The sequence below is a fragment of the Monodelphis domestica genome, chromosome 5 (genome assembly GCF_027887165.1).
Source record: "Monodelphis domestica isolate mMonDom1 chromosome 5, mMonDom1.pri, whole genome shotgun sequence".
In the NCBI taxonomy this organism is placed as follows: Eukaryota; Metazoa; Chordata; class Mammalia; order Didelphimorphia; family Didelphidae; genus Monodelphis; species Monodelphis domestica.
Genome location: NC_077231.1, coordinates 35,738,320 through 35,752,599, shown reverse-complemented (window position 1 = coordinate 35,752,599; position 14,280 = coordinate 35,738,320). Strand labels below are relative to the sequence as shown.

General features: G+C 36.2%; 1 protein-coding gene across 4 annotated transcripts in view; it reads right to left on the bottom strand.

Moving 5' to 3' along the window:
• Positions 1-14,280, bottom strand: part of LIMA1 (LIM domain and actin binding 1) — a 104,514-nt gene that overhangs the window by 82,429 nt on the left and 7,805 nt on the right. The window lies entirely within an intron of this gene.

Here is a 14,280-nt window from a genome sequence, read left to right as displayed (position 1 = left end):
AACTGAGTAAACCCTTATACGCGGGCCCATGTACTGGAAATTCTAAAGTGAAGAATGAGACTGGTGAGGAGCAATGGGTTTTTAAACATTTTTTGTTTTTTTTATTTGAAAAATGTTCAAAGGACAGGACCTTTGCATAGCATGGTGGAGTTGTGATAACTGAAAGCACTGCTTCTCAATTATTATTTTGCTTCTAGTTTTGTCAAGGTGGCCAACTTTGCAATGGAAACAAGAGAACAAATCACCAACAGAATTGATATCCAAGATTCTGAGATAGTAAGAGAGCACCTAGCTGTTGTAGATAAATTCAAGTCACCTGAAACAGATAAACTACATCCTCCTGTCCTAAAGGAACTTACAGATGTGACTGCTGAGTTACTCACAATGATATCTGAAGGATCGTATCCCAATTTTCCAAAGAGGAGAACAGCACCCACAAACTGTACACCAATTAGCTTGACTTTGATCCTGGGAAAATTCTAGAATGGATCATTTACAAAATTCTTCAGAGAGAAAGTGATTACAAAAATTTTGCATAAAGAAATGATGAAAGGGATAGATTCAGAAAAACCTGGAAGGATTTATATAAATTCAAAATGAAAGGAGCAGAACCAGAATGATTTACAGCAGAAATCATAAAAGTTAACTGTGAAAGACTGACCAACACAATAACCAAATCAAGACTCCAGAATGAATCCAGATTCTTTCTTACTTCAAGGCAGAGATATAATGGACTAGAGGCAGATTAAGAGATACATTTTAAGATAAAGTCAATGTATGCATTAGTTTTGACTATACTTATTTTTAAAAGGTAAGAGTTTTTTTAGTGGAAGGAGGTGGGGATTGTGATCCTGAAAAAAAAAAAGATTAAAGACTCTTTAATAAATATTAAATAATCAAGCAAAAGAAAGCTCGGAAAAAGACAAGATTCTCCTCCAACCTTTTTCAAAGTATGGGGAGCTAAAAGTAGATTATCTACATACTGAACTAAAGTAGCACCCTTAAAAATGATAGTAGCTAAATCCCATCTCAGAGAATAAAGCTGGGTTCTCTACATACTCCAGAGGTAGACAAGGTCATGTCCACTGTGAACTATAAATTTTCCTAGAATTTATATGACTTGGAATGGAAAAGAAAGCAGAACAGTGATTTATCACTGTAAAATATGTAGCTTCACTAGAGATTGAGATGATAACTGCAGGTGCCAAGATATTACAGGTTAATTAATTGCATACAAAATGATAAATAGGTTTCCCATTAGAGTTTGGCTTAGGCCTTTTTTACTGGGAGAATTCTCAAATTATATTGGGATTTGCATGAAATTATTATTCCTTGTTTAATTAATGTATCAATTATTGGAGATATTCCTTCAATACCTTGAATATAGGATACCCAGGAATGGAAGGTAGGGGAGCCACCTTTTGTCCTAATAGTGAGAGGAACAACTAATTTAAGCCAGTCTACATCAGAAGAGGAAGAAGCCCAGAGGGATTCAGGGATGTATGTTGGAGTTTCAAAGGGATAGGTTTACTCTCTCCTTACTGTCAGGAAGAACTGGGAATAAAGACAGGATCTTTATGCAATTGTAGAGACAAAGAGCCATCTGGAAAACAAGATATTGTGGCCCTGAGTTTACAAAAGAGATCTATCCCTAAGTGTCCAACAGGATTCAGGAGGAATTAATGTTCTCCTGACAGAGGCCCCATGGACACAAGTTGCAGAGAAAGCTTACAAACATTTTCAGGCTTCCCTGACACCACAACCATATTTAAAGTCCCAATGGAGACACATTCAGAATCAAGTTTGCTCACTAAGATAGATCTGGAAGCCCCAGTGTCCAATAGACAATCATAATAAATGTACTCAACCTTAAGGGTTACATGAGATTCTTTACTAGGAGGAGGGGAACAGACTGGAGTAAGTGGGAGTAAAGCATCAGGGTTTGGAAAAGAAGTTATTACACTCGGAACCCAAAGCCCCTTCCTCTCCCTCACACCATTATGAATCATGATTTGTCTGACATTCCCTGCAATGACTATAATGAGGAGAACTATGGTCATTATCATGAAAAGCACTAGTTCTGTTATCATTCCAGTTTCTAATTCTAAATAACTGATTTTTTCTCTTACAATTTATTGCTACATGATCTGACCTTCAGCAGAAAAAGAAAAACATAACCAATGTATTGACCCCTCTAGGTTTGGGGGCATTATCAGTTGCCCAAGTCAGAGTCTTAGTGGCTTCTCATAAGGGAGCTAGCCACAGGTTCCTCAGCTACAGATGTTAAATTAGGAGCCAAGATAGATAGCTTTCTTTTCCTATTTTGTTTATTTTTTTTCCAATTTCTCCTTTTCAAAATTTTCCTTTCCCTCTCTCTCACACCTTCGAAAACAAACAGCTATATATTTCAGTTGTTCTATTTTCAAAATAGACCAGTCTGGACAATGCTTGTGAAAATAGTCTCTCATTTTGGAGGAGAGAGACACGGTTGATACAAGAGCATCAGTGGATTTAATGGAATCTGAATCTGCATATCTCTTAGCTGCTATGCATACTCAATCATAAAATTGGTTGGGAAAATTCATTATCCTCTTAAGTAACAGTTAAATTTATGCTAATTTTCCAGGTCAATAGAGCAGTCCCTCATTCCTTTTAGCAAAGGTTCCCTAGCATCATGTAACTTTATATAGTCCTTAAGATTATTGGGGCCCTATTATAGGTTTGTTCAAGGCCATTGTTTCTCATCCTCATTCTGAGGATCTTTTGCCTGTCTTTTCTCTCTTGGAGAGTAAGGTAGGCATCAAATCCACTATATCACCCCAGCTTGGATTAAAATTCCTAAGGACAGCTTCAAATCAAGCTACCACTGTGACAGTATCTTCATATTTGGGGGTATCCATATGCCATGTGCTGAAATCAGCAGGGCTGAAAGATAAATGTTGTCTTTTTTTTTTAACTCTTACTTTCCAACTTGGAATCAATTCTGTGTATTGGTTCCAAGGTAGAAGAGCTGAAAGTTAAGTGGCTTGCCCAGGGTGACACAGCTAGGAAATGTGTGAGACCAAATTTGAACCCAAGACCTCTCATCTCTAGGCCTGGCTCTCACACCATTGAGCCATCTCGCTGCCATTGGTAAGTGTTCTAAGTTGGCTTTTTTTCCCTTTAAACCCTTCCCTTCCACCTTAGAATCAATACTGTGTATTGGTATCAAAGCAGAAGAGCAGTAAGGGCTAGGCAATGGGGGTTATGTGACTTGCCCAGGGTTGCACAGATAGGAAGTATCTGAGGTCAAATTTGAATCCAGGACCTCCTGTCTCTAGGTCTGGTTCTCCATCCACTGAGCCACCCAGCTGGCCCATAAGTGTTGTTTTAACTTACCAAGTTGCCCCTTGTCATGCATGGCAACTTGTCAAGGAAACATGTCACTGAGTCTGGGGGGGAGGGGGAAGAAGGGAGGAGGACAGAGTTGCAGAGAGGAGGAGTATAAGAAATGGATAGGGAGGCTGAGACAGGGCTGAGGCAAAGGGCCAGAGGGGGTGGGCAAACCTCCAGGGAGAGGAGCCAGCCTAGAGCAAGGAAGAGGAATGGGAAATGGGAAGGGCTTGGGGGAGTAGAATGGGAGGTTCCCAGACAGTGAAAGGAAATAGAGAAGGGGCCAGAGTGTAGGCAAAAAGCCTGAATGGGGAGGGAGGAGCAAAGGAAGCTTGGGGGGGAGGGGTCCTCCAGAAAGAGAAAAACCAGGCCACCCCCACCAGTGCTCTCTTGGCTGCCTCCTCGGGCCCTACTTCCTTCCCTACTCCTATTTAGGCTCTTTAGCACTCTGTTTTCAGTATGGACAAAAGGCAGGTCTTCTGGGCTCGAGGAGTCACTAGACTTTTAGAATAGCCTCATAGAGGGGATGTCCAGATTAATAGTAAGTTTGCACACACTGATGAAATTAGATGATTCTATGATCCTTAATTTCCATGTATATAAACAAGAGGTAATCTGAGTACAAGCTGGCATGGGTGGGCCTATGTGAGATTTGATTTAGTCACTCTCTCTCCTGACATCCTATGATGTTATGAGGATACCTAATAAGATGGTTGTGAGGTAGCCTACATGCTATATAAACATGAACTGTTAATGCTGCTAGCCCAGGCTCTAGACAGCTAGAGGAACGAGTCATTCAGAATCAGTTAGGGGTCTAGAACCTCCCAAGGACGGGTCTTGGGCATCATATGTCAAAATGATCTCCTGGTTTCAACTAGAGAAACCTTAGGAGCAAGAATTAGCTTAGAACTCTCTTCTCTTTTCAAAGATGCAAGAATTAGCAAGAATTTAGAATTAGGCTGGACCATCCTGAGCACTTAACATCCCATCCCAGGCCCATCTCAGTCCAAAGGCACATTCCTGGAGAGCTGAAATACATACGCAACCTAATCTAACACAACACATTTATCAAGTATAGTCAATTTGTTGGTCCCAAATGTTAACATGACTTTGGATCCAAACGTCTAAATTGATTTCAAATTGTAGCAACAAACATAAAAGTACAACTCAATATCTTTGTAAAATCTTCAAGCTGAAAATTATATAACTACAACTCTTTATAGTCTACTTTCCCTTATTACTTTGAATATCTTATCTGCTTAAAAATTAGTTTTCCCTTTACTGTATTAATCACCACTCACTTCATTTGTATAAGTAAAACACAAAGTACCATATTTAAGATTACCATCTAAGACACCCAGGATTCTAGAAATTAAAACAATTTTTCTAGTCCATTTTATTCCTATGAAATGTCATCAGGGCTAATTCAAGTTTTTTGAAAATTAATTTTAATTCCATCTCATTTGGAAAGATGATTTAAGTGTTTTCCCTGAGAGTTGATATTTAACTCACTGTAAGGGCAGGGGCAATTCCACACAGGAGTTTTTAGGCATTAATGAATAAAATGTCTTTCAACACAGACATGTTAAAATAACTATAATCATTTTGGGGTAAATATAACAGACTAAGGTGGGGATAATATAGGTCTCCAAAAAAAATAGAAGAAAGAAAAAGAATTTAACAATTATTGGAGTAGTCAAGTTTGCAAGGCCAGTTCTCTTCTTAACCTTTGCACCATGCCCTGCAAAGCAATGTGTCAGATAACAATGCCCTGGGCACGGTAAGTGCTCAACAAATATTTGTTGAAGGAATGTTGAGGCACTAAGCTAGAATTCTCACTTGTCATTTATTTTTCAAGTTCCCCCAGTCATAGTTATAGAAATAAGTATCTGTTGAATAAAAACAGGGTAAATGGCTTGGATTCTTCCTCTTGAAATTTCAAAAGTAAAAAAGTAGACCACGTTCCTTCCCTAACGATATTGCCATCTTTCTATACAGTTCTTTTTTCTGATAAATAATTAAGTTCTCTCCAAGTTCTTCGTTTCACTCCAGACCATTTCCAAGAAAAGACTGGCTTGTATGCCTGCTGTCTGAAATTTTAGATCACTTGTTGGTTTCAGAGCTTGCACAGTGTAGAGAGCCAATTAAGTTAAACTATCATTCCCTTTAAACAAAAGAAAAAAATGTCCACCTGTCAAACTGTCCTCTCTATAAAAATACCAGTAGTAAATATACAATAATTTGCTCCAACTAAGGACAAATGTCAGCAGGGCATGAGACCAACAGCACAAAATTCTGCACTATCTTAAAAAAAATTGTCAGCCCAGTGGTCATGTAGCAATATTTCAAAAAAAGGATTTACAGTTATGAAAAAACTACCTTGATTTCCCTATCTTTAAAACGAAAGGCTTGTGCTTGATCTCTAGGGACCTTTTCCAATTCTACAATTATAGTAAAACATTATTATTTCATTTCCTAAAATGCCAGACCAAAAATGCACAAAAAATGAAAAAAAAATTTAAAACATATTCAGTTCTAAATAGTTTTCAAAGCAAAGTCTGGAGAAAATAAAATAGAAAAATAGGGTATGTGGACGTAGTTCCAGTAACATTTAAATTAAATAGAATACTAAAAGGAATAGAGTAATTGTAATTACATGTTCTGATGAGAAAATCCTTTTTCTAGTTGTTGAAAAACTAGTTACCCTAGTAACCTAAGATCTAGTTACTGGAGCTACTTAAAAAACAAACAAACATACAAAAAAAAAAAGGAAAAAAACCCCAGCAAAATCCCTGTTATATTCATCTGACTAAAGGGTCTGCATAAAATGGGAAATGTGGAAGGGGGTGTAGATGCAATTCAAACTGAGGATATGAGATGCCAGTCCTAGAGCACAGTATTCCTAATACACATGTGTTCATTCTGGTTCTTGAATAAGATGGATCTGCATTCTTCACAGCACTGAGTACAGAACCTCTGCTCTCCTCCAGGCTACTTAATGTTTCCTCTAATTGGTCTTCCTGACTCTAGTCTCTAATACTTGTCAATCTCTTCTTCCCCAAACAAAATCTGTAACTTAAAACCTCCCTCTGTCAAAAACCTTTAAATGCCCAGGACAGCCAACAGAATAAGTGTATAAATTTAGATAAACATTCAAAGTTATCCACAATCTGGTACCCACCTCCCTAGAAAAGTGTATCTTGTAAAATTCTCCTTTAAGAACTCAGTGTTCTAGTCAGACCAGACAACTCGCTGATCTCCATTCTCTTCCTGCTGTCTCCTATCTACATGCCTTTTTACTCACTCATCCTCTGACTCCAGCAGGCCCTCTACTATCTCTGCCTCTTAAAATTCCTCCATCTCCTCTAGAGAGCTTTTCATGATCCATTCAAAGGGGAAAAAAGTTCTCCCCTCCTCAAATATGACTTCCGCTAAATTTGTCATAATTCACTTTTCTGTACCTCTAAGTTTCACTCTCCTCCAACCACATTTAATCAGTTGCCAAATTTTGTTTCATTCTAATATATTCATCTTTCCACTAAAATCACTCCACCACTCAATCCAGATCCTTAAATCATCACACAGAAGTCCTACTTTATTTCATGTCTTTGTACCCCCATCCTAGGAACTCACATGTACAGAGAGGAAAACATTTAAGCTGCTGAATAGTCAATGCTCGATAAATAATTGTTGATTACTTAGGAAAAAGCATGTAGTGCACAAATTAGGAAGATAACTTCTTCAAGAAAAAATATATTTTCAGGAGAATATATTCAGGAGAACACTTCAATGAAAATGTCTAAATGAATACTTTCTTGAGGAGAGAAGAAAAGGACAATTTACTGTCTTTGGATAAAAAACCCTCCCTTTTCTCATTCAAATAAGACTTAGGGGTCCATTTCCCAGTACTAGATCTACAAAACTAAGTGGAAACTAAGAACTCAGATAAGCTATTTATGATCAAATGCTCCCCTTTGTCTCCTTCCCACATTCTTGTAGCATCAACCAAAAAACACTTGCTTACCAGAGACAAGGTGTATAATAATAATCCTCTTTCAAGGAAGCTATAACAAGAATGGCCTAAATTGGAGCTGATAACAATATTAACCTGATCCTTAATTTCTCCCTTCCAGTCCCAATGACAACTCGGGACTTATTGGGACTCAAACCACCATCCTGTTACTGATCCTTATGATTTTTTTTTCCTACTGTAAGACATAGTGAAAACTACCTCACAGAAGAGATGCTGGCTATTTTGATAGGGTCTTCTGTTATTAAGGCATCAGAGAACATTTAGAACAATTAATTTATTTTACAATTGATTAGATTGAGACACAAATAGGTCCCAGTTCCCAGAAGTAATAAATAGCAGAAACAGCATCTGGAACCTAGGTACTCTCCCTCCATATCAAAGTGTTCTTAAAAAAAAAAAAATTGGGGGGGGGTGGAGGGGCAGCTGGGTAGCTCAGTGGATTGAGAGCCAGGTCTAGAGACAGGAGGTCCTAGGTTCAAATCTGGCCTCAGACACTTCCCAGCTGTGTGACCCTGGGCAAGTCACTTGACCCCCATTGCCTAGCCCTTACCACTCTTCTGCCTTGGAGCCAATATGTCAAGATGGAAGGCAAGGGTTTAAGAAAAAATAGATAAATAAAAAATAAAAAAATTGGTGCCTTTTTTCTCCTTTTTTTGGTAGTTTAATTTCACTGTCACTTTTCCATAGTCCTATAGAATGGTCCTCCTCCCTTGTAAAAATAAGGACAGTCATACAAAACATATGTAGAAAACTTTTGTCTCATTATGTTTCTCTAGTCTACCACCTCTCTGTTAAGAGCCATGCTTCACAGTGTGTCTTCAGAAATCATGATTGGTTGGTCACTGCATTAAATCAGTTTTGAAAGTCTTTCAATGTTGTTTTCTTGTATTTTATTGTGCTCACTGTATAAATTGTTCACTTGGTTCTGCCCACTTCTCCAAGTGAGTTCATAAAAATCTGCCCAAGTTTTTCTGATTTCTTCAGATTCATTTTTTCTATAGTTCAATAATATTCTATCAATTGTATACACCATAAATTTAATCAGCCATTCCTCATTATGCTGATATGTATCCACTTTGTTTTCACTTCTTTCCTACTACAAAAGTACTGCTTATTCAAGAGACAGATAGACATGCATACATGCAGACACATACATCCACACACATACATGCACCCTCGCCAGAAACATATACAAGCAATGATCATTCTCTCACAAATGGTCAAAAGATATGAACAAATAGCACTCCAAAAAAACCCAACTGCAAACTATTAACCATTATCAAGGAATGTGCTCCCCCACTAATAAGAAGAGAAATGCACATCAAAACAATTATGAGGTCTCACCTTATACCCAGCAAATTAGCTAAGATGATGAAAGATGGGAACAGTCAATGTTGGAAGAGTTATGGGAAGACAGGCAAACTACTGCTTTGCTGGTAGAACTATGAATTAGTACAACCAGTCTGGAAAGGCATTTGGCATTATGTAAGAATGTAAAGTGGCTTAAATGTTCATAACCTTTGACCCAGAGATTCCACTGTGGCTGGGCATATATACTCCAACAAAATCACTGACAAAAAGAAAAGTTCCATATACACCCAAATGTAATAGAAACACTTTTTTGTGATAGCATAGGACTGAAAAAAAAAAGTGGCTGTCCTTCCAACCACATTCAACATAAGTAATAAATTTCTCTTTTTATTTCCAAGTAAAAAAAAGTGAATTCCCATCAACTGGGGAATGACTAAACAAACTATGGAATATTACTGTGCTGTAAGAATCATCAAATATTATGAATGGAGAAGCATGGCAAAATTTACATGGTCTAAATCAATTAAATAATGTAATCATGGAAAAAATTTAAAGAATAAAATTTTAAACAAAAAAATGTGTCCACCTGACAGATGTAATATCCTTTGACCACTTTAGATTTCCTCAATCATTTTAACTTATTCTTAAAACTGAAAAACACAAACTATGTAAGAAACTTGGGAATATGAACATGAAGTGTACTTTATAATCATATGCAGTATATTCTTAGGACATCTCACTTGTACTTTAACAAGTCTCATTTGGGAGTTTATAAATTTGCATAGCACTGGGTAATGGAAAACTGTATCTTACACAAATGCCATAACAAACTTCAAATGAACACATGACTTAAATATAAAAGGTAATGCACCATTACTAAAAATCAAAGGAAAATGGAAGGCAGCATTTTTGGACAACTGTGAGTAAGGATAATTCTTTCCAAATCAAGGTATAGAGATGAATGTAAAAAATAAAATGAACAATTTTAATTACATTAAATTGAAAATATTTTGTAAAAGCAAAAATCAACATAGCTAGAATTACTGGAGATTAGCTCTTGTCTTATATGTGTGTATCAAATTCACCTTGTATATTAGGCATTTATCAAATGTTTGCTATAAAAATTTCCCACATATTAAAGGTTTTCAATTCTATACAACTGAAGCTGTGCATTTTGTTTTCTATGATCACTTCTATTCCTTGAGTAGCTAAGAATTCTTCCTTTATTATTCTAATTTTTTTTAAACCCTTACCTTCCATCTTGGGCTCCAAGGCAGATGATCGATAAGGGCTAGGCAATGGGGGTCAAGTGACTTGCCCAAGGTCACACAGCTGGGATGTGTCTGAGACCAGATTTGAACCTAGGACCTCCTGTCTCTAGGCCTGGCTCTCAATCTACTGAGCTACCCAGCTGCCCCCATTATTCTAATTTTTTAAGTGAAAAGACCTTTCATATTTAGTTTATGCATTTATTTGCAACTTATTGTAGCATATGGTATAAGAAGTTATTTTCCCAAACTGCATTCTAGTGTGCTTTCTACCTCAAAAGTCAATTTTGTAACTCCCAAGATACTTTAAAAAAATACAAGTAGAATTATCATATACAAAAAACATGCCTTGTTAAATTATTGTGATCTTATGTTTTCTTATATTCAATTTTGGGGAAAAAAGCAAAAATAATTTTGGAACTCTAAGACCAAGAAATGGATAACTGAACAAAATTTGCTATAATTGCAAAAAAAGACTTGTTAAAACAGTTGGAAAGTTTTCTAACTTCAGAATTGTTACTGAAATAACAAGGAAATAATTTCATACTTGTTCTTAAAATTTAGTGAGGGACCAGAAAGAGAGGATGAAGGAGAAAGGAAGTAGAAAGCTATATTTCTCCATTTTTTTTCTTCTTAAAAGCAATTCTTGAGCCCAGATTTTCCAGATCTTATAAATAAATCATTTAAAACAAGGAGCTAGATGTTGTGGTACCATGGTATCCATATTAACTTGGGTAAAGCATAATGAAGAGAAACAGGTAGTCTACAGATTTTAAGCGTAAAGGGAGCATTTAACTGGTAGAATAATGGATTTTTTGTTGGCTAAAACCCTGCCCTTTTTGTGAAAGGAACAGACATCTGCATTAATACAATCACCTGCTTGAGTGTTGAGGACTCAAAGAGTCCAGTTACAGAGTAACTATGTCAGTGTCACAGTACTAAGAGTACCATTTGCCACAGAGCATCACATTTATTTTATCACAGCTGTTAAGTATGCATCCACAAAGCTGGCACAAAGCATACAGTTCAACCTAAAGAGTTTAACATATTTTATATATAATTATACATGTAAATTTTAATATATATGATGAAATATTAAGTATTTTAGCTTCATGTGGCACTATCAATGAAATCCTACTCTGATTTCTAATCTTGTCCTAGAGATTACTCTGGATTTTTAATGGCTATGCCAGTGGGGAACACAAATTCTGGCAGGTCCTACCAATATGAAGGAAAAGGTTTTGAGTATGGGCTCCCATCTTCCTAAATTCCCAGAGATTCATCACTAGAAGGTTGACTATTCAGTGATCATTATAATTATTATTATTATTATTATTGCCATTGTAACTCAAAGATTATGGAAGGAGTGGTGAGTGGGGTATTTTTCTCAATGGAATGATAGCTTTTGGGGCATATTTCATAAGTCAAATCATTGTCTTCTTAAAGAAATGCTTTTATTAAGAAAAACTAAAAGCTATACATAATCCATTAAGGGTACTAGTTTTAATCTGTCTATATGATCTATTTGAATAGTATGCATTTAAAATGAAATATTTCTCAGTCAACTGATGATTATCCAGTAGTCATATTCTCCAAATTTTTTTTATTCAGGAATATGACTACTAGGTTTATACTCCAAAGGCATCTCTGGATGAGGGGAAAGAATCCAAATGTAGAAAAATATTTATAGCAGCAGTTTTTGTTGTAACAAAGAACTGGTAATCAAGTGGATGTCCATCACCTGGGGAATGTCTAAACAAAATATTGAATACAAATGTAACACAATATTATTGTACTGAAAGAAAAGTTAAAGGTGATAGTTTCAGGGAAGACTGGGAAAATTTGAATGAATTGATGTAGATTGCACAGAACCAGGAGGATAATTTATACGACTAAGATATAGCAAAGGAAAATAATTCCAAAAGATTAAGAACTTTGATCAATGCAATATCCAATTAACTTTTAGAAGGCTAATGATGCTTCCCATGAGAGAGGAGGGACTCTGGGTGCAGGATTATGAAACTTAACATTTTCAGACAATTAATGGGTGAATTTATTTTAGGAGAGAGAGTATGTTAGGGAGAATGTGGTCATAGAAATAATAATGATGTAAAGGAAGGTAAAAAAGAGCAACAATGTGGCATTTAAAATGACAAGCACTGTAGAGCAGGACAGTTAGTGTTGGTGCTACCATTTAAAAAAATGGATCTGTGATTTTATTGCAAACTCCTTCTAACAGTATAGATCAGCAGTTCTTCTGTAGTTTATAATCTAAGAGACTTGACCGGGGCACTGGAAAGTTAAATGACTTATCCAAGGTCATAGCCTTGTATCAGAGGCAGGACTTTGAACTAGTGTCAGAAGTCTAAGATCAGCATTTTCTTCTGTTATATGGCTTTTACTTAAGTTTTTTGGGTTGTATACTGAAAACCATCATAGAAATCACAGTTTTACATAAAATCCTCTTTTTCTGTTCTTTCTATATGAAAGTGTTCTTATTTGTTGATGTTTCTCAAGTTCATAACTATTTTTAAAATAAGAGAAAGAAAAGATCTCCAAATTTTGGCGAGGAAGTTATTTACTGACTAGTTCTCATCAGATCATAGATTCAGAGCTGGAAAGGATCTTAAGTATCATTTATTTTATCCAATAATTTCAATTTACAGATAAACAAAAGCATGGGATTTAAACAGCTCCTTAAGACTACAAATTCAACACTTTCCACAGCACGCACTGCACTAACCCATATCCTTATCCTTCTCTTGGATCTTTGTGTATTCTCTTTAATGTACTTTTTCTGGTATGAGGTATCTATGTCCTTGATTGCAGACTGATGTCAAAACATGAAAGGAAAAAATGGCAATACTCACGATATCAATAATTAGAATTCAACTTGAAAATTGTCTGAGAAAATATCATAATTAATGTCAACACAAATTATGTAGAAAAACATTCCTCCTAGAATTGAAAGTATAAGAGAAACACACCTTGGAATCAGGGTATCCTAGCTCAAATTAGAAGGAAAAAAATTTATCTCCATATTATAACTCATTATATAAACTTTATTATCAATATCTTTATCTATTAAAACAAGATTCTAAGACACATATGTTTTTCGTACAACATTCATACAAAGAAGGAAAAGAATCTAGAGTAGATGTGGTACCCCAAAACTATAACTGTAAAAGCAGTTCCACAAGCACATTCTGGAGATTTGATTTAATAAAACCACAATAAGATAGCCTCTACAAAGATAAGAACTTAATTGCACCAGAACTCCCAATTAAATTTTACTTCCAAAGTTTTCTTTTTGGGAGGAGCATGTGATTAGAAGGTTGAAATTTGGCCTCAACCTTTAACCAAAGTCAGGAACAAAATCTGAATATACCAAGCTAAAATCACAGACAGAAGCAACCAATAGGCAACAATTTCTTTTCACAAGATGGCACCAGCCACCTTTCAGTTACTAAAGTTGCTAATCCATCTTCCTTGCCAGAAATAGTTTACAGTTCAGGGACTAATAGATACATGTATTTCTAGGCCATAATAAAGAATGAAAATGACTACTGCCACACATTTCCTTAATCCTCCTAGATGTAACAGCAAGATGGAAATGGAGATAATTAATTTGATTCTTGCACTCATAGGGGAATCATGAAATACAGAAATGACAAATGAATTTAATAGAAATCATTATTATTCACCAGGTGAAAATAATTAAGGTTTGATGAGGAAACCAAATGTCCTCTCTTCACTAAAGTAGCTACCTAATACCAATACCCAAAGGCTGATAAAAGATGGCTAAGTTACATGTAATCTCTTTTGGTTTCAATGTTATGCAGTGAATGAAATGTGAACTACTATACAAAATATTTTTTTCGAAAAAATAGCATTATTTAAGGCCTTGTTGCCATATCTTTTTAAAACTCTTGCTTTCCATCTTGGAATCAATACTGTGTATTGGTTCCAAGGCAGAAGACCTTTAAGGGCTAGGCAATGGAGGTAAAGTGACTTGCCCAGGGTCACACAGCTGGGAAGTGTCTGAAGCCAAACTTGAACCTAGGACCTCCCATCTCTGGGCCTGGCTCTCAATCCACTGAGCCACCCAGCTGCCCCCTCTCAGACGTATTTTTAAAAGTGAGGCAACCACCTGGGTCCAAATCTGACCTCGGATCCTTTCTAAACCCTTCCTAAATCCTAAAATGGAAGGTAAGGGTATAAAAAAAAATGTATCGGGGAAAAACCAGGGAGGGGAAGTTGAGAATGGATGACATACGGAAAGAATAGTTCAAATAT